This window comes from Giraffa tippelskirchi, chromosome 8 (assembly GCF_054371585.1).
Source record: "Giraffa tippelskirchi isolate mGirTip1 chromosome 8, T2T-mGirTip1v1.2.pri, whole genome shotgun sequence".
NCBI lineage: Eukaryota > Metazoa > Chordata > Mammalia > Artiodactyla > Giraffidae > Giraffa > Giraffa tippelskirchi.
In genome coordinates, this window is record NC_137282.1 from 119,596,327 (window position 1) to 119,616,020 (window position 19,694).

The 19,694-nt window shown below is 42.7% G+C and overlaps 1 long non-coding RNA gene and 1 pseudogene across 3 annotated transcripts in view; both read right to left on the reverse strand.

The window, feature by feature from the left end:
• Positions 1 to 19,694, reverse strand: part of LOC145517395 (uncharacterized) — a 227,125-nt gene that overhangs the window by 199,406 nt on the left and 8,025 nt on the right. The window contains exon 2 of one of the 2 annotated variants that reach the window (XR_014062010.1): positions 14,023 to 14,163. This is a non-coding gene — a long non-coding RNA (uncharacterized LOC145517395). Of the gene's footprint in view, positions 1 to 11,824; positions 14,164 to 19,694 lie in introns of those variants that run through there. The other variant, XR_014062009.1, reaches the window with a different exon arrangement.
• LOC145517393 (ubiquilin-4 pseudogene) lies at positions 16,770 to 19,474 on the reverse strand (annotated as a pseudogene). Its single transcript, XR_014062008.1, has one exon. The product of XR_014062008.1 is annotated as a ubiquilin-4 pseudogene (transcript).

Here is a 19,694-nt window from a genome sequence, read left to right on the forward strand (position 1 = left end):
CAAGAAAGCTGAATGCCGAAGAATTGATGCTCTTGAACTGTGGTGTTGGAGAACACTCTTGAGAGTCCCTTGGACTGCAAGGAGATCCAACCAGTCCATTCTAAAGGAGATCAGTCCTGGGTGTTCATTGGAAGGACTGATGCTGAAGCTGAAAGCCCAATACTTTGGCTACCTGATGTGAAGAACTGACTCACTGGAAAAGACCTTGATGCTGGGAAAGATTGAAGGCAGGAGGAGAAGGGGATGACAGAGGACGAGATCATTTGACGGCATCCATTTGGACATGAGTTTGAGCAAGCTCTGGGAGTTTGTGATTGACATGGAAGCCTGGTGTGCTGCAGTCCATGGGGTCACGAAGAGTCAGACAGGACTGAGTGACTGAACTGAACTGAACTTTCAGTGAGGCAGCCTTAAGGTCTTGAGAAACTTTGAAAACACAACTCAGCAAGAAATATCCATCCATTTATTTACACATTCAGCAAGTGTTTCTTTAGGACCTAGGAATTGCAGGAAATGTTCTAGGTAGCCTCTGTGTATGTGCTTAGCCACTCAGTCATGTCCAACTCTTTGCAACGCCATGGGCTGAGACCAGCCAGGCTCTTCTTCCATGGGAATTCTCCAGGCAAGAATACTGGAGTGGGTTACCATGCCCTCCTCCAGGGGATCTTCCCAACCCAGGGATCGAACCCACGTCTCCCGCATTGTGGGTGGATTCTTTACTGTCAGAGCCACCATGGGAGCCCTCTGTATGTGGAAACAAACAAGGTGGACAAAGTTTGTGCTCTTAAGAATTCATATCACTGAACATACACTTAGATTAGGGTCAGTCAGACAGAAAGCATGTAATCAAATGAATAATTTGAGAGACAAATAACAGCCATAAAGAACATGTCATAGAGCTCTTAGAGAATGAGTCCTGAGAATATGGCCACTTTACATAGGTCACTTTTGGAAAAGATATTTGAGCTGAGCCCTGAACAATGATAGTTTCTGAAAGATTTAGTAAAAGACTATGGCAGGCAAAGTAAAAATAAATTTTAAAATCTGACCATGGAAATGATCTGGGTGTATTTGGGGACACTAGGTATCCCTTTAGCCCTTCTGGCATTTACTGATTCATGATGACCAGTTAAGACAGAGTAGCAGAGTTTTCAGCCATCTCATAAGTAGAAGTTTGAGTTTAAGGCTTGAACCCACTGCTCAAGTTTTCCTGGGACTGAGGAGTTTCTAAGGATGCAGGATATTTGGTGCAAAAACTGTGAAAGTCCCACATAAACTTGAAGAAATTAGTCAACTTTTCAAGGCCCAGCAAGGTAAAGAGTCCTCTCAACTGCCCAGTACTCTAATTTTAGACTCCTCAAAAGCTATGCCTTTGAATAAAATAAACCAGAAAAAGGCCAGTCCTCACAAAGACCTAGCTTTGCCCCTGCTATAGTTTCTCTCATATTTTACTTTTTTTCAACTTTATTGAGGTATAATTTATAAACAAAATTGTAAGATATTTAAAGTGTACATTATGGTGATCTGATATACAATTATGTTTTCAAAGTATTCCTCTAATTAATTTGTTAACATCCATCACTACACATACATATATACTTTTTCGGTAAAAATATTTGTTGTATACTTTTAATAAATTTATTTATATAACAGTACTATCAAATATAGTCACCCTGCTTTACATCACATCTTCATCCACGTCCTTTTTCATCTTATAACTGAATGTCTGTAGTCCATGGGGTCACAAAGGGTTGGACACGACTGAGCGACTGAACAACAAAACCCTTTTACCCACCCCTCCCTATTTCCCCCAATCGAGCCCCTGAAAGTGATACCATGCAGGCTTTCTCTCTCTGTCTGCTTATTTCACCTAGCATAATGTCCTCATGTCCATCCATGTTGTCACAAATGCAGGATTTTCTTGGTCCCTTGGTGTATAGACACCCACGGGGGTTGGGTTGAAATGGCAAACTCTCTCTTTCTGTCTCTATATTTTTTTAGTCTTTTTTGTCCCTTCTCTCTTTTTCACTCCCAGTCCTCACACTTAACACTCTTGTTCCTTTTCATCCTGGAAACTCTCTGTTGGGTCACCTTTTTCACAACTTCCCCCTACCCAGTGCTTTTCTGTTTTGTTCCCAACTTCAGCTTGCAGAAGGTTGAGAGATAATGGACAGGACAGAGTCCTCTAGAGGCTATCTCTCAGTGAGACCATCTCTTTGTTTCTTGGTTGTGTCTTTAAGATTCTGTCATTGGTCACATGTTGAGTCTCAATCAGTGAATTCAAAAGAATCTTTGGCTTATGTATAGTTTATTTATAAATATTTGTGTCAGTCCAAATACTCTTGCAAGTCTCTGTCTAAGCATGGTGCAGCACATAAATCTTGAAATGAAAGCATGACCCACAAGAGGAGCTTGCATTTCTCTCCTCACCTTTGCAATGTAAGTGTCTTGCTTGGGCTCTCAGGAACTATTTTATCCATCTGTCGTCCCTCAGACTTTTTAAACTCAATCAGGAAAACTATGTTATCCCTGGTTCTGGTTTTATGTAAAAATTAACTTATAAATGAGCTGTATTTAATTGGCTTAAAAGACATTAAACATGGATATACATTTTCAGAAATATAAAAGAAACTCACCAGGGTACATTTCAGATTAATGGGATCTGGGAAATACTCAGTAATGAATTAATATCTGGCATTAGAGCTAGCTTAAGCTTATGGATTTAATTAACACAGACTTGTCTTTAGAGACATCAGCATTAAGTATAATATTTTTTTATCATACTGAGAGTTACTCGAAACCAATAAGTGCATATTGTTTCTGCTATAAAATTTGTCAACAAGGAAAATCACCTGATACGATGAAACTTTTAAGGAAATGTAACAGAGATAAGGTGGAGAAGCCAATGGCACCCCACTCCAGTACTCTTGCCTGGAAAATCCCAGGGACAGAGGAGCCTGGTAGGCTGCAGTTCAGTCCATGGGACACGACCGAGCGACTTCACTTTCACTTTTCATTTTCATGCATTGGAGAAGGAAATGGCAACCCACTCCAGTATTCTTGCCTGGAGAATCCCAGGGACGGGAGAGCCTGGTGGGCTGCTGTGTATGGGGTCGCACAGAGTCGGACACAACTGAAGCGACTTAGCTGCAGTAGCAGCAGCAGCAACAGAGATAAGGACTTTTGGTAAACTCTATAGGAATGATTTTGTTTTGGAAATGTCCATCTAAAATAGTCCCTCCAGATTTTGGTAATTTGAAATTAAAGTTAAAGATGGGAACTCATTGAATATCTAAGCCATTTCAAGTAAAATAAAATATTGGAACATTAATTGCTAAACAGGTCTAAATTTATTTGCTTTGTCTCCTTACAAGAGAGAAACTAAAGATGTTTTGATTTATTAAACACATGTCTTGTACCTACATTGAGGAAAGAAATTGTTCTTGGGAAAATACATGTTTCTGGAGGTGATGGAATATTCCAGTCAGGAAATGCTAGTATGACAAAAGTTACATTTACTTGTTTCTTAGTTTCTGCTAGAGGTTAAGGCTTTAAGGTCAACAATTATAAGGGAAATATTTCAGTATAAAGGAAAACTGAAAGTGTATTTTTGGTAGAAGAAGGTACGAGGAGTGGGAAGGTATGAGGGAAATAGTGGGGGGTGTCCTAGAGCTGGTTGTTTCTAGATTAAAAAAAAGAAAGTGAAGGACAGGATAGTATGGATGCAGAAAGTTGTAGGAGGTTTATGAAAAAGGAACTTTGGGAAAAGTTTTGTATATGGTCAGAACTTTCTAAGACTGGATTAAATTTATTTAGGTAAATGGATTTTAAGTGTAGATTGGTGCAAGACTCGACTTGGTTTCTCTCTCTCCTATGAAAACTTTGTTTTCCTGGAATGCTGATTTTGATAATGGGTTGTGCAAATTTCTTTGCCTTTAAATGGAGGGACCCTGGCACCCTGGAGGCCACCCAATATACCTGAACAGTGATTCTATATACAGCTTTGAAGACAGCTCCCATCTTGTTGGAAATGCATAGTCAAGGGAGCTGAGCCTTGAGAAGGGACTCAACTACAATATTTTTATGATTTATTGATAAAGAGTGAGACAATGCAAGATTCAGATCAACATATTTTTAAGATCTTAAGTTTTTTGACAAGAATGGTACATAAAATCTTCCAAAATCAAGGCTCAGATCTCACAGCAAAAGGCTCAGTATATAAGATTTGTTTTGACCCCCATAAGCACAAGCCCTGGCCACAACAACAGCAAGTAGTGCATTACTATCTTCAAGCACAAAGAGGCAACCCTGAGGCTTTCTCAAAGTGGCTGGATTCTGTCATATATGGATTCCAAATTATGGTCTTATGGCCCATGAGGTTTTAAAGGGAGGAGAAAGGGAACCCCTTCAATGGAATGGGGACCACCAGTGGACATTTGAAACTCCAGAGCCTGAGTCAAGTAGAGTGCCAGCACTGGGGCTTCCAAACCTGGGCAAACTCTTTACCCTGTATGTTCATAAGACGTCAGGGACAGCACGAGGAAACCGGACTGAAAGGCTGGGACCAGACCAGAGGCCAGTGACTTAATTTTCAGAACAACTGGACTCAGTGGCCTTGGGGTGGCCAAGCTGCCTGTGGGCAGTAGCAGCCACAGACCAGTTGGTTAATAAGGCTTCCAAGTTCACCCCGGGGTTGACACTTACTTGTGTTAACCTCTCATCGGGTACGATCTGTGCTGGAGGTCAAAGGACATCATTGGTTGACAGGAGAAAAGTTAAAAAGATATTAGGCCTGCCTAATGGACATCTCTGACAGTACCTTAAAGGTGTGCCAAACACTGAACTCAGCAACTCTGCTTCCAGCAGTCAAAAATAGAGACTTACTGCATCAGTGTATAGAGACCATAGACCAAACTTACTATAGCAGGTCTGATCTTCTACATGAACCTCCTGACAGACAGGAGTCGAATGGTTTACTAATGGGAGCAGTTTTATAGAAATGGGAACCTAAAAGGCAGGGTATGCCGTGGTTAGTCGAGATGAAATCATAGCAGCCTAGCTCCCTCCCCGCCCCCCGCCCAGACACTAGCCCAGAAGGCTGAACTAATTGCACAAATGAGAGCTTTGCAATTAGGGAAGGATAAGAAACTGCATGTTTTTACTGACTCTAAATGTAGGTTCCACATGCTACATGCTGATGTTGCCATTTGGAAAGAAAATGAAATGTTAAAAACTAGAAATTTCTCCCAAAATGTAAAGGTTTGATTCTGGTTCTTTTAGAAGGAGTGGAGCTCCCAACCAAGGTAGCAGTAGTCCACAGTAGGGGTCATCAGAGGGATGGATCCTTTGTGGGCCAAGGAATCACCAAAGTTGATCAAATTGCAAAACACGCAGCTTGACTGCAGGAACCTGAACAAGTTACGGCTCTGGTGATTGCCCCCCTGAACTCTCTAGCCTCCCCCAAGTATTCCCCAGAGCAATAAGAACATGCTGAGAAATGGGGCTATGAAAAGGGAAGCACAGGCTGGCATAAAAAGGAGAGTAAGTTTCTAATGAAATCATAGCAGACATAGCCTTTTTTTTTTATAAATTTATTTATTTTAGTTGGGGGCTAATTACTTTACAATATTGTAATAGTTTTTGCCATACATTGACAGACATAGCCTTTTGAAGGAGGTCAACATTATCTTCATTACCTCTACCATAGTTTGGCTTCAGGTCAGATAACAGGGAGGGAACACAGCCCCGCCCAGCAACAGAAAATTGGATTAAAGATAAACTGAGCATGGCCCCGCCCATCAGAACAAGACCTAGGTTCCCCCTAGTCAGTCTCTCCCATGAGGAAGCTTCCATAAGCCTCTTTTCCTTCCCCACCAGAGGGCAGAAAGAATGAAAACCGCAATCACAGAAAACTAACCAATCTGATCACATGGACCATAACCTTGTCTAACTCAATGAAACTATGAGCCATGCCCTGTAGAGCCATCCAAGACAGACTGGTCATGGTGGAGAGTTCTGACAGAATGTGGTCCACTGGAGAAGGGAATGGCCAATCACTTCAGTATTCTTGCCTTGAGAACCCCATGAACAGTATGAAAAGGCAAAAAGACAGGACACTGAAAGAGGAACTCCCCAGGTCGGTAGGTACCCAATATGCTACTGGAGATCAGTGGAGAAATAACTCCAGAAAGAATGATGGGATGGAGCCAAAGCAAAAACAATACCCAGCTGTGGATGCGACTGGTGATAGAAGCAAAGTCTGATGCTGTAAAGAGAAATATTGCATAGGAACCTGGAATGTTTGGTCCATGAATCAAGGCAAATTGGAAGTGGTCAAACAAGAGATGGCAAGGGTGAACATCGACATTTTAAGAATCAGCGAACTAAAATGGACTGGATTGGGTGAATTTAACTCAGATAACCATTATATCTACTAGAATGGGCAAGAATCCCTTAGAAAAAATGGAGTAGCCATCATAGTCAACAAAAGAGTCTGAAATGCAGTACTTGGGTGCAATCTCAAAAATAATAAAATAATCTCTGTTCGTTTCCAAGGCAAACCATTCAATATCACAATAATCCAAACCTATGCCCCGACCAGTAATGCTGAAGAAGTTGAAGTTGAATGGTTCTATGAAGAGCTACAAGACCTTCTAGAACTAACATCCAAAAAAGATATCCTTTTCATTATAGGGGCTGGAATGCAAAAGTAGGAACTCAAGAAATACCTGGAGTAACAGGCAAATTTGGCCTTGGAGTACAGAATGAAGCAGAGCAAAGGCTAATAGAGTTTTGCCAAGAGAATGCACTGGTCATAGCAAACACCCTTTTCCAACAACACAAGAGAAAGCTCTACACATGGACATCACCAGATGGTCAATACCAAAATCAGATCAATTATATTTTTGCAGCCAAAGATGGAAAAGCTCTATACAGTCAGCAAAAACAAGACCAGGAGTTGACTGTGGCTCAGACCATGAACTGCTTATTGCCAAACAGACTTAAATTGAAGAAAGTAGGGAAATCCACCTGATGATTCAGGTATGACCTAAATTAAATCCCTACAGTGGAACTGACAAATAGATTCAAGGGATTAGATCTGATAGAGTGCCTGAAGAATTACAGATAGAGGTTTGAGACATTGTACAGAAAGTAGTGATCAAGACCATCCCCAAGAAAAAGAAATGCAAGAAGCCAAAATGGTTGTCTGAGGAGGTCTTACAAGTAACTGAGCAAAGAAGAGAAGCTAAAGGCAAAGGAGAAAAGGAAAGATATACCCATTTGAATTCAGAGTTCCAAAGAATAGCAAGGAGAGATAAGAAAGCCTTCCTTGGTGATAGATGCAAAGAAATAGAGGAAAACAAAAGAATGGAAAAGACTAGAGATCTCTTCAAGAAAATTAGAGATACCAAGGGAACATTTCATGCAAAGATGGGCACAATAAAGGACAGAAATGGTATGGACCTAACAGAAGCAGAAGATATTAAGAAGAGGTGGCAAGCATACACAGAAGAACTATACAAAAAAGATCTTCATGACCCAGATAATCACGATGGTGTGATCACTCACCTAGAGCCAGACATCCTGGAATGTGAAGTCAAGTGGGCCTTAGGAAGCATCACCACCAGCAAAGTTAGTGGAGGTGATGGAATTCCGGTTGAGTCCAGGGGATGAAGCCTGTAAGTCCTTGTAAATGAAATAAGTTCTCAATTTGGATTTCCAAATTCCTGCAGTATGATAACAGACTTTCTTTTATAGGCAAAACCACAGAGGGACTCATAATGGCCCTAGGGATAGATTAGAAGCTGCACACCTCTTGGAAGGTAGAGAAAATGAACCATCCTTTAAAGACAACCTTAGCAAAGCTCTGCCAAGAAAGTCATGCTCTCTGGACCACCTTGCTTCCTATTGTACTCCTCAGGGTCCATGTAGCCCCCAAGAGTGGTCTGAGACTAAGCCCATTTGAAATGACCTGTGGGAGACCTTTTCTTACTACTGACATTCTACCAGAAGAGGAAGTGAACCAGGCCCTGTGATATACTATTAATCTCAGACAAGATCAGAAGGCAATTCAGGATGATACCCACAGGCACTGCCAGTTCCAATAAATATATAGCAGAAGGAGCAGTTCCTTCAGAAATAAACCCAGATATAAGCTTCTTAAAACTTTGAAAGAAGGGTCTCCCAAAGACCAACTATTGTCAAAATAGAAGGGTTCCTATACAGTATTTTGTCATGCCCACTTCTGTCAAACTGCAAAGCATATCTAATTGGGTACATTTGTTCAGACTAAAGTTTTCACCTCCAAAAACACTACAAGTCACAACAGAAGAATAATCTACCCGTGAGCCAGTGGAAAATCTGAGAGACCGATTCAAAAGACAGGCACCACAGAGGATGAGATGGTTGGATGACATCACCAACCCAATGGACATGAGTTTGAGCAACCTCTGGGAGATAATGAAGGACAGGGTAGCCTGGCATGCTGCAGTCCATGGGGTCACAAAGAGTCAGATACAATTGAGCAACTGAACAACAACATCAACAGATAAGAAAAATGATGTGCTGTGTTGGACTCCTATTTGACATTCTTGCTATTGTAACTCTTGCCTGCATTCTACCGCTTTGCTCAGCCACCCCCACCAGAGATGCAGCCCCTTTGTCCATACTGGGTATAAGGGAAACACCCCACACAGACATGCCCCTCCTATCAACCCTGCACCCCTTACTAGTCCCTGTAACTAGAGGATAGTGACAAGAAATCTCATCTGTCACCCTTTCTAGAATCATATCTGAAGGGGAACATTGAAAAGAATACTGGATATAACAACCCTAATTGGCTACTGGCCTTTCTCTTGCATTTCCCCCGAACCTTCCAGGTCCAATGGTGATTAACAATCTACACTGGGGACAGTTGCCACCCCCTCGACCTCTGCTAGTCACATTTGCACCTTCCAGGGGACTATTACAGTACTTTAACCTGACTCACCCATACAACTGTCCCAAGGCACTTGTGAAACTGCATAAATGGCATTAGTTTCACACGCCCCCAGAACCCCCTGAAACATCATTTCACCAGAGATCCTGCCTCTTTTATAGGTTATGTACCCATAACCTTACCAACTGGTGCCCTGTTTCAAACTATGGCCCCATTTCCTTAAACATCATGGAAGGGGAAACATCCCATCCACCTAGTCAATCCAATTCAGCCCATATGCAGGATTCCAGGCAAACAGTGATCTGGCCTATGGAGCTGGCAAGGATCATACACAAGCATCTTGTTAAAAACACTGTAGAGTTTTACATACTTAGTTATTGATATAATGTTCTGCTGTCCTCTAATTGTTCAAGTACTAAAAATAGTTATGTCCTTCAGGAACTGTCTAGTTTTAAAAACTGTGAGACAGAAATTCAGGTCTGCACCCCTGTAGGTTTTGTTTTCTTCTGTGGATATCGAAAGCATCATATGTTGTAGAATTATGGCCAAGCCCTGTCATTTTCCAACCAAGTTATAGCCTATAAATGCATAAATAATGTCCACTACATAGGAGAGTGCACTCTAGGAATTGGAGGGATACGAGGGACTTTTATCTACAACAGAAACACTCTGGCTCACTGCCAAAACCAGAGAGCACTACGAATGACGTTGGCGGGGCAGAACTGGCCATAGGAACCGGCAGCTCTACGGGGAGTCTTTCCCTATCGTGAGGCAACACTGAGAAATCTCACCACACAGCTTGTTTCTATGATAGAACACACAGGGCAAGCCTTAACAGAACTTAAGACCTCTAGTGTTTCTTTTGCTAATGTAGTTCTTTACAATGAACAGTTCTTGACAACCTTCTGGCAGAAGAAGGTGGACTTTGCATGGTAATTAATACTTCCTGCTGCACCTGGACCAATGTGACAGGACAGGTAGACATTAACATTAAGGGAAAACATGCCCAGGCAGAGTGGTTTCACAGTTTTGGCAGGGGCAACATCACCTCCACTCTCTGGTCAACAGGAAAGTCCTCTAAAGTTAACGTGGTTCCCTCCCTTCCTAGGCCCCTTAATTGTTGCTCTTTTGAGGCCTTGTCTGTTTAACCTTTTGGTTAGGCTTGTGTCTTCTAGGTTCCAACAGTTGCAAGAAAGCTTCATGATGGCTCAAGAATTCAGCCCATTCCAGCAGAAGGTGGCCCAGGTCCCTACCTGTTCTTGGCAGTCAGTGAAGGACTTCTACACCTATAGGATAGGCTAGGGTCTGCGACCCCCATCTAGCAGGAAGAAGTTTCAGAAGAATAGACCTGTGGCCTCTTACCCCTTAGGAATAATAATGTGGAGTCACTCAGAGGGGAATGAGACAGGCTGGGACTTGAAACCTGGGACCCTTTGCTGCAGTGCTGCACCTGGACAAACATGGGCATGAGCAAGGGCACCTGCCACTTGTTCTCACTGCCCCCTGCTGCAGGAGGAGTTCCAATAAACCCTTGTGTAAATTTCTTGTCAGGCCTCTTGTAAATTCCAGTTGATTAAAGAATCCAAGAAACCTGGGAGTTTCTTGGGATGATCATGGGAGTGCATTCCCAGGTGCCACTAGTGGTAAAGAACCCGCCTGCCAATGCAGGAGAGATGCAGGTTCGATCCCTGGGTCAGGAAGATCCCCTGGAGAAGGAAATGGGAACCCACTCCAGTATTCTTGCCTGAAGAATCCCATGGACAGAGGAGCCTGGCGGGCTACAGAGTTGGACACAACTAAGCAACTTAGGACAAGGAGTCCGAGAAACCTGGTTGGTAACACAATAATCTCTTCAGAGTGCAGAGATCTCTTCAACATCCTGTTTTAGTCCTTTTTATTTATATACCAACATGGGGTTGCTAGGTAGTATGGTAGTTTTATATTTTATTTCTTTCAGTATTTCACATTTTTAAAATTTACATATATATGTATATGGTGTGCCTGGTCTTAGTTGCAGCACACGGGATCTTCAATCTTCATTGTGGCATGCAGGATCTTTTTCTTTTTTTTTTTTATTGAAGGATAATTGCTCTAAAGAATTTTACTGTTTTCTGTCAAACCTCAACATGAATCAGCCATAGGTATACATATATCCCCTCCCTCTTGAACCTCCCTCTCATCTCCCTCCCCACCCCCCCACCCCTCTAAGTTGATACAGAGCCCCTGTTTGAGTTTCCAGAGCCATAGAGCAGATTCCCGTTCGCTGTCTATTTTACATATGATAATATAAGTTTCCATGTTACTCTTTTCATACATCTCACCCTCTCCTAATGCAGGATTTTTAAGCTGTGGCATGTGGGATCTAGTTCCCCAACCAGGGATCAAACTTGATCCTGCTGCATTAGGAGCTCAGAGTCTTAGCCACTGGACCACCAGGGAAGTCCCTTACATTTTTTTTAAGTGAAAAAATATATGGATGAACATATGCTTGCAGATACACATATGACTGGAAGCGGACAGACATCAAGCAACTGCCTCCAACTCCAGAAACCCTAACTGCAGACCCTACCTCTGTACACTCCTTTTCCTTCCTCCTATTCATCTGGCTGGTGCTCATAGCTGGTATAAGACAAAGGGCATAAGCCTGTGGAGTTATGCTTCCAGTGGAGCTATGTCTCTGGGAGCTGGGAGAAAGGATGACCTTCTGGCATGAGGACAATTCCAAACAGCTTTCTGTGTGGGCTCTCAGATCCCCTGACAGTTTCCCACTAGGTGAGTCTCTGGGCACCGTGACCAGCACTCTTCTCCCTATTGGTATGATCTCAGCACAAAAGGAGCTGTGCCATGGTCCCCTTCTACCAGCAATGGGGGTTCCAGGGCTTGTGATTTTATTTTTAAATAGGTAGTATAGAGACTGTTTTCCCTAGTGGCTCCACCAGTTTCCATTCCCCCCAACAGTGCACAAGCATCCCCTTTTCTCACAGCCTTGCCAACTCTTGCTGTCTCATCTTTTTTGGAACAGTCATTCTAGCAGGTGTGAAGTATTATCTCATTATTGTTTTGAATTACATTTGCCTGATGATTAGTGACTTTGAGCACATTTTCATATACCTATTGACAATTTGGAGGCCTTCTTTGGAAAAATGACTCTTCACTTTCTCTGCTCACTTTTCAGTTGGGTTATTTATTTCCTACTAAGTTGTATACCTTTATATTTATTTCATATATTAAGCCCTTATCATGGTTACTCCCATGCAGTAGATTGCCTTTTGATTTGTTGATTGTTTCTTTTGCTATGCAGTTTTTTAGTTTGATGTAGTCTAAATTGTTTGTTGTTTTTGTTGTATGTGTTTTTTGGTGTCTTATCCAAAACAATCATTATAGTTGTGGTTCAGTTGCTAAGTCATGTCCAACTCTTTGTGAACCCATGGACTGAAGCATGAAGCATGCCAGGCTTCCCTGTCCTTCACTGTCTCCCAGAGTTTGCTCAAACTCATGTCCATTGAGTCTGTGACACCATCCAACCATCTCATTCTCTGTTATCCTTTACTCTTCCTGCTTTCAATCTTTCCCAGCATCAGGGTCTTTCCAGTGAGTGGCTCTTCCCATCAGCTGGTCAAAGTATTGGAGCTTCAGCTTCAGCATCAGTCCTTCCACTGAATATTCAGGGTTGATTTTCTTTAGGATTGACTGGTTTGATCTCTTTGCTGTCCAAGGGACTCTTGAGAGTGTTCTCCAGCACCACAATTCAAAAGCATCTCAGGTGCTCAGCCTTCTTTACAATCCAACTCTCACATCCATACATGACTACTGGAAAAATCATAGCTTTACAATATGGACTTTAGTCAGCAAAGTCAAGTCTCAGCTTTTAATATACTGTCTAGGTTGTCATAGCTTTTCTTCCAAGGAGCAAGTGTCTTAATTCCATGGCTGCAGTCACCATCTGCAGTGATTTTGGAGGCCAAGAAAATAAAATCTGTCATTTTAAAATAACAAAAAAATCTGTGTCCATTTTTCCCCCATCTATTTGCCACAAAGTGATGGGACTGGATGCCATGATCCTCGTTTTTTGAATGTTGAGTTTTAAGCCAGCTTTTCACTCTCCTCTTTCACCCTCATCAAGAGATTCTTTAGTTCCTCTTCACTTTCTGCCATTAGAGTAATATCATCTGCATATATGAGGTTGTTGATATTTCTCCCAGCAATCTTGATTTCAGCTTGATTTCAATCATTGCAGGGAACAAAGTGAAGAAGTGAAGAAACCACCTGTGTTTTCTTCTAAGAGTCTAACTATCAGTTCTTATGTTTAAGTCGTTAACCCATTTTGAGTTAATTTTGTGAGTGGTATAATATACAGGTTCAATTTCATTTTTCTGCCTGTGATTATCTAGTTTTCCCATCACAATTTGCTGAAGAAACTAAACTTTCCCCATTGATTGTCCTTGGCTCTCTTGACAAATAACACTTGACCATATACATGGGGTTGACCATATATCTCTGGGCTTTTTATAGCATTCCATTGGGCAATGTGTTTATTTTTATGAAATACCATACTTTTTGTATGTATGTTGACTTTATTTTTTTTATTATTTATTCTATTTTTTTTCTTTTCTCTTTTTGTTTTTAAAAAATTTCATTTATTTATTTGGCTGTGATAGGTCTTCATTGATGCATGGGCTTTACTCTAGCTGCAAAGAATGGAGACTACTCTCTAGTGGCAGATATGGGCTTCTCATTGTGGTAGCTTCCCTTAATGGCATTTATTTTTTCAGAGCACAGGATCTTGGGCATGTGGGCTTCAATAGTTGCAGCTCCTGGACTCGAGAGCACAGGCTTAATAGTTGTGGCCCACTGGCTTAGTTGCCCAGCAGCATGTGGGATCTTCCTGGATCAGGAATTGAACATTTGTCTCCTGCGTTGGCAGGCAGATTCTTTACCAGTGAGCAACAAGGGAAGCCCTGTATATTGATTTTATAACCTGTAGCTTTACATAATTTTTTTTAAGTTCCAGCAGTTTTTTGGATGAGTCAATAGAATTTTTGATACATAAGATTATATCATCTGCCAATAATGACAATTTTTACCTCTTCCTTTCCAATTGGATGTCTTTTGTTGCCTTATCTTGTCGCATTTCATAGTTAGGAGTTTCGATAATATGTTGAATAACAGCAGTGAGAGAATCCAGTTCAAGATGGTGGAGTAGAAGGATGTGTGCTCATCTCCTCCTGCAAGAGCACCAAAATAACAGCTAGCAATTGAACAGTCATCTACAGGAGAATGCTGAAACCCACCAAGAAAACACATGCCATGTCCAAAGACAAAGAAGCTGCAGCAAGATGGTAGGAGGGGTGCAATCACGATAAAATCAAATTCCATACCCGCCAGGTGGGTGACCCACAAATTGGAGAACAATAATGCCAAAGAAGTTCTCCCACTGTTATGAAGATTCTGAATCCCATGTCAGGCTTCCCAGCCTGGGGATCTGACAAAGGGACTGGGAATCCTCAGGGAATCTGATATTGAAGGCCAGCGGGATTTGATTATAGGATTTCCACAGGACTAGGGGAAGCAAAGACTCCAGTCTTGGAGGACACAAACAATATCTTGTGCACACAAAGTGTTACTTGAAAGGAGCAGAGACTCCACAGGAGACTGAACCAAAACTACCTGCTAGTGTTGGAGGGTCTCCTGTGGAGGTGTGGGTTGGCAGGGGCTCACCAGAGGAACAGGGGCACTGGCAGAAGCAGTCCTGGAAGATCTCCCTTGGTGTAAGCCCTTTTGGAGGTCACCATTAACCCTACCATACAGCCCACAGACCACAGGGCTGAGTCACCTCAGTCCAAACAACTAACAGGGAGGGAGTTTAACTCCACCCATTAGCACATAATTGGATTAAAGCTTTACTGAGCAAGGCCTTGCCTACCAGAGCAAGACCCAGTTTTTCCCACCACCAGTCCCTCCATCAGGAAGCTTACACAAGCCTCTTAGCCTCCTCCATCAAAGGGTAGACAGAAGAAGCAAGAAGAACCACAATACCACAGTAACTAGAACAAAAACCACATTACAGAAAGTTAATCAGGATGAAGAAGCAGAAAGTTGTGTTCCAGATGAGTGGACAAGATAAAACCCCAGAAAACAACTAAATGAAGTGGAGATAGGCAATCTTCCAGAAAAAGAAATCAGAATAATGATAGGGAATATGATCCCGGATCTCAGGAAAACAATGAAGATCCAAGAAATGTTTACCAAAGGCCTGGAAGAACTAAAGAACAAACAAACAGAGATAAACAATACACTAGAAGGAATCAATGAATAATTGAGGCAGAAAAATGGCTAAATAACCTGGAGGACAAAATGGTGAAAATCATTGCTGCAGAACAGAATATAGAAAGAAGAATGAAAAAAACTAAAGATGACTAAGAAACCTCTTCTTCTTCTTGCTCAGTCGCTCAGTCGTGTCCGACACTTTGTGACCCTATGGACTGCAGCACGCCAGGCTTCCCTGTCCATCACCAACTCTTGGAGCTTGCTCAAACTCATGTCCATTGAGTGCTTGATGCCATCCAACCATCTCGTCCTCTGTTGTTCCCTTCTCCTACCTTCAATCTTTCACAGCATCTAATCTAATCAATCTTTCACATTTCTAATGAGTCAGTTCTTTGCGTCAGGTGGCCAAAGTATTGGAGCTTCAGCTTACTCCTTCCAATGATTATTCAGGACTGATTTCCTTTAGGATTGACTGGTTTGATCTCCTTGCAGGCCAGGGGACTCTCAAGAGTCTTCTCCAAAACTACAGTTCAAAAGAATCAGTTCTTCAGTGCCAGCCTTCTTTATGCTCCAACTCTCACATCCATACATGACTACTGGAAAAACCATAGCTTCGACTACATGGACCTTTGTCGGTAAGGTAATGTCTCTGCTTTTTAATATACTGTCTAGGTTGGTCACAGCTTTTCTTCCAAGGAGGAAGCATCTCTTAATTTCATGGCTGCAGTCACCATCTGCAGTGATTTTGGAGCCCCTCAAAATAAAGTTGGAGAAGGCAATGGCAACCCACTCCAGTACTCTTGCCTGGAAAATCCCATGGATGAAGGAGCCTGGTGGGCTATAGTTCATGGGGTCACTACGAGTCAGACACGAATGAGCGACTTCACTTTCACTTTTCACTTTCATGCATTGGAGAAGGTAATGGCAACCCACTCCTGTATTCTTGCCTGGAGAGTCCCAGGGATGGGGGAGCCTGGTGGGCTGCCGTCTATGGGGTTGCACAGAGTCGGACAGGACTGAAGCAACTTAGCAGCAGCAGTAGCAGCAGCAAAATAAAGTCTCTCACTGTTTCCATTGTTTCCCATCTATTTGCCATGAAGTGATGGGACTGGATGCCATGATCTTCATTTTCTGAATGTTGAGTTTTAAGCCAGCTTTTCACTCTCTTCTTTCACTTTTTTCAAGAGGCTCTTTAGTTCCTCTTCACTTTCTGCCATAAGGGTGATGTCATCTGCACATATGAGGCTATTGATATTTCTCCTGACAATCTTGAGTTCAGCTGGTGCTTCATCCAGCCTGGCATTTCGCATGATGTACTCTGTATATAAGTTAAATAAGCAGGGTGACAATATACAGCCTTGACATACTCCTTACCCAATTTGGAACCAGTCCATTGTTCTATGTCCAGTTCTAACTTACTTCTTTACCTGCAAACAGGTTTCTCAGGAGGCAGGTCAAGTGGTCTGGTATTTCCATCTCTTTAAGAATTCTCCACAGTTTGTTGTGATCCACACAGTCAAAGGCTTTCCTCTGGGCAACATTAAATGCACCAACATTCACATTATAGGGATCCCAGAAGGAGAAGAAAGGGAAAGGACCTGAGAAAATATCTGAAGAGATATTAGCTGAAAATTTCCCTAACATAGGAAAGATATAGTCAACAAAATCCAGGAAGCACAGAGAGTCCCAGGCAGGATAAACCCAAGAATGAAGACACTGAGACTGATAATGATCAAACTGACAAAAATTAAAGACATAGATAAAATATTAAAGGCAACAAGGGAAAAACAATAAATAACATACAAGGGAACTCCCATCAGGCTATTAGCTAACTTCGCAACAGAAATTCTACACGAAAGAAGGGAATAGTATGATATATTTAAAGTGATGGAAGAACCTACAACCAACAATACTCTACCCAGCAAGACTCTCCTCCAGATTTAATGAGGAAATCAAAAGCTTTATAGACAAGCAAAGGTTAAGAAAATTCAGCACTAACAAATCAGCTTTACAACGAATGCTAAAGGAACTTCTCTAGGCAGGAAACACAAGAGAAGGAAAAGACATCCGGAAAATAAGCTCAAAACAATTAAGAAAATGGTAATAGGGTCATCAGTTCAGTTCAGTCTCTAAGTCGTGTCCGACTCTGCGACCGCATGAATCGCAGTATGCCAGGCCTCCCTGTCCATCACCAACTCCCAGAGTCTACCCAAACTCATGTCCATCAAGTTGGTGATGCCATCGAGCCATCTCATCCTCCGTCGTCCCCTTCTCCTCCTGCCCTCAATCCTTCCCAGCATCAGGGTCTATTCCAATGAGTCAACTCTTCACATGAGGTGGCCAAAGTATTAGAGTTTCAGCTTCAACATCATTCTTTCCAATGAACACCCAGGACTGATCTCCTTTAGGATGGACTGGTTGGATCTCCTTGCAGTTCAAGGGACTCTCAAGAAGCTTCTCCAACACCATAGTTCAAAAGCATCAATTCTTTGGTGTTCAGCTTTCTTCACCGTCCAAATCTCACATCCATACGTGACCACTGGAAAAACCATAGCCTTGACTAGACGGACCTTTGTTGGCAAAGTCATGTCTCTGCTTTTTTATATGCTATCTAGGTTGGTCATAATTTTCCTTCCAAGGAGTAAGCGTCTTTTAATTTCATGGCTGCAGTCACCATCTGCAGTAATTTTGGAGCCCCCCCCCAAATAAAGTCTGACACTGTTTCCACTGTTTCCCCATCTATTTCCCATGAAGTGATGGGACCAGATGCCATGATCTTAGTTTTATGAATGTTGAGCTTTAAGCCAACTTTTTCACTCTCCTCTTTCACTTTCATCAAGAGACTCTTTAGTTCTTCTTCACTTTCTGCCATAAGGGTGGTGTCATCTGCCTATCTGAGGTTATTGATATCTCTCCCAGCAATCTTGATTCCAGTTTGTGTTTCTTCCAGCCCAGCGTTTCTCATGATGTACTCTGCATATAAAAGACACTTGCTTCCAAGGAGCAAGTGTCTTTTAATTTCATGGCTGCAGTCACCATCTGCAGTGATTTTGGAGCCCCCCCAAAATAAATTCTCTCACTGTTTCCACTGTTTCCCTATCTATTTGCCATGAAGTGATGGGACCAGATGCCATGATCTTAGTTTTCTGAATGTTGAGTTTTAAGCCAACTTATTCACTCTCTGCTTTCACTTTCAGCAAGAGGCTCTTTAGTTCTTCTTCACTTTCTGCCAGGCTAGCTGCATTGATCCTAAAGGGGCTGGAGACTGCTGGGTGCACCAGGATGGTCCCCAATCCTCCAGTGCCCTCCCCACCAGACCCAGGGGCCTGGGAGGTGGGAGTTGAGGGGCTCCAGGTGTTGGGGAGGGGCTCTTGATTCACAGTCTGCAGAAACTGGGAGGATGAGATGTTAGAGTTCCCAGCCAGGAAAGAAAAGAGATTGTTTACAAACTGTTTCCGAAACAGTGGTAAACATGGGCTCCTTGATGTCCATGTACATGCGGCGGAGGGCATTACACCCTCCAGGGATGCTCTCCATGTTGCTTAGAGCCTGGTCATGGTTCTGCATCATGGCTGGATTTCCAGGAAGCTCCATCGTCTGCCTCATAAGCTCAGTGTCGTGAGCATGTGAGTGATCTCTGGGTCTCACTCCATCAGCTGCTGCATCTGGGGGTTGGCCATGATCATGTGGCGTATCAGGTCAGGGTTAGACATCATGTTCTGGACCAGGGGGTTCTCCATGATCTGTGGCAGCATCTCAGAATTGGACATCAGCTGCCTCTGCATCTGCAGCTCCATGAAGTTTCAGAGCCCAGGCCCAGGATGCCCCCAAAGCCAGAGAGTATGGATGCAGTGGCACTTGGGGCTCCCCTCCCCAGGGGAGAGACCCCCTCCACTGCTCCTTTGGCTTCCACTGCCCGTATCTGAAGTGGCACTTCCAGAAATGGGAACTGGGCAGAAGTGTTAAGTGAAGCAGGTGTGGTGGAGGCAGAAGAAGTAGTAGCAGTAGCTGGATCTTGAACCTTCTGAGAGGTCTTGATGACAAGGTGAGCAGTATGTCATGCTGGTTCACTATGTCTCCATCCTTGAGGATTTTGCCTCTGACGATCAGGACAAGCTGATCCTGCTGAGCCTTAAATCTCTGGGAGACTTTCTCTTTAAACTCTTTGACCTAGAATTGGTCACAGATCACAGTTTCCTCCTCATCTTTGGGTGTCGTGACAGTGACCTGACTGGGGGGCCTCGGCTCAGCCCCGTTTGGCTCCACCATGCCACTGCCACCACATAGCTGCCCGCCAGCCCACCCCAGTTCCTCCTCCCCCCCTCATTTCTTTCTATTTCTGCTCTGATTTTTATGAATTTTTCCTTATACTAACTTGGGGGTGGTGTTTTTTTGTTCTTTTGCTAGTTGCTTTAGGTGTAAGGTTAGGTTGTTCATTTGATGTTTCTCTTGTTTCTTGAGATAGGCTTGTATGGCTGTAGAGTTCCCT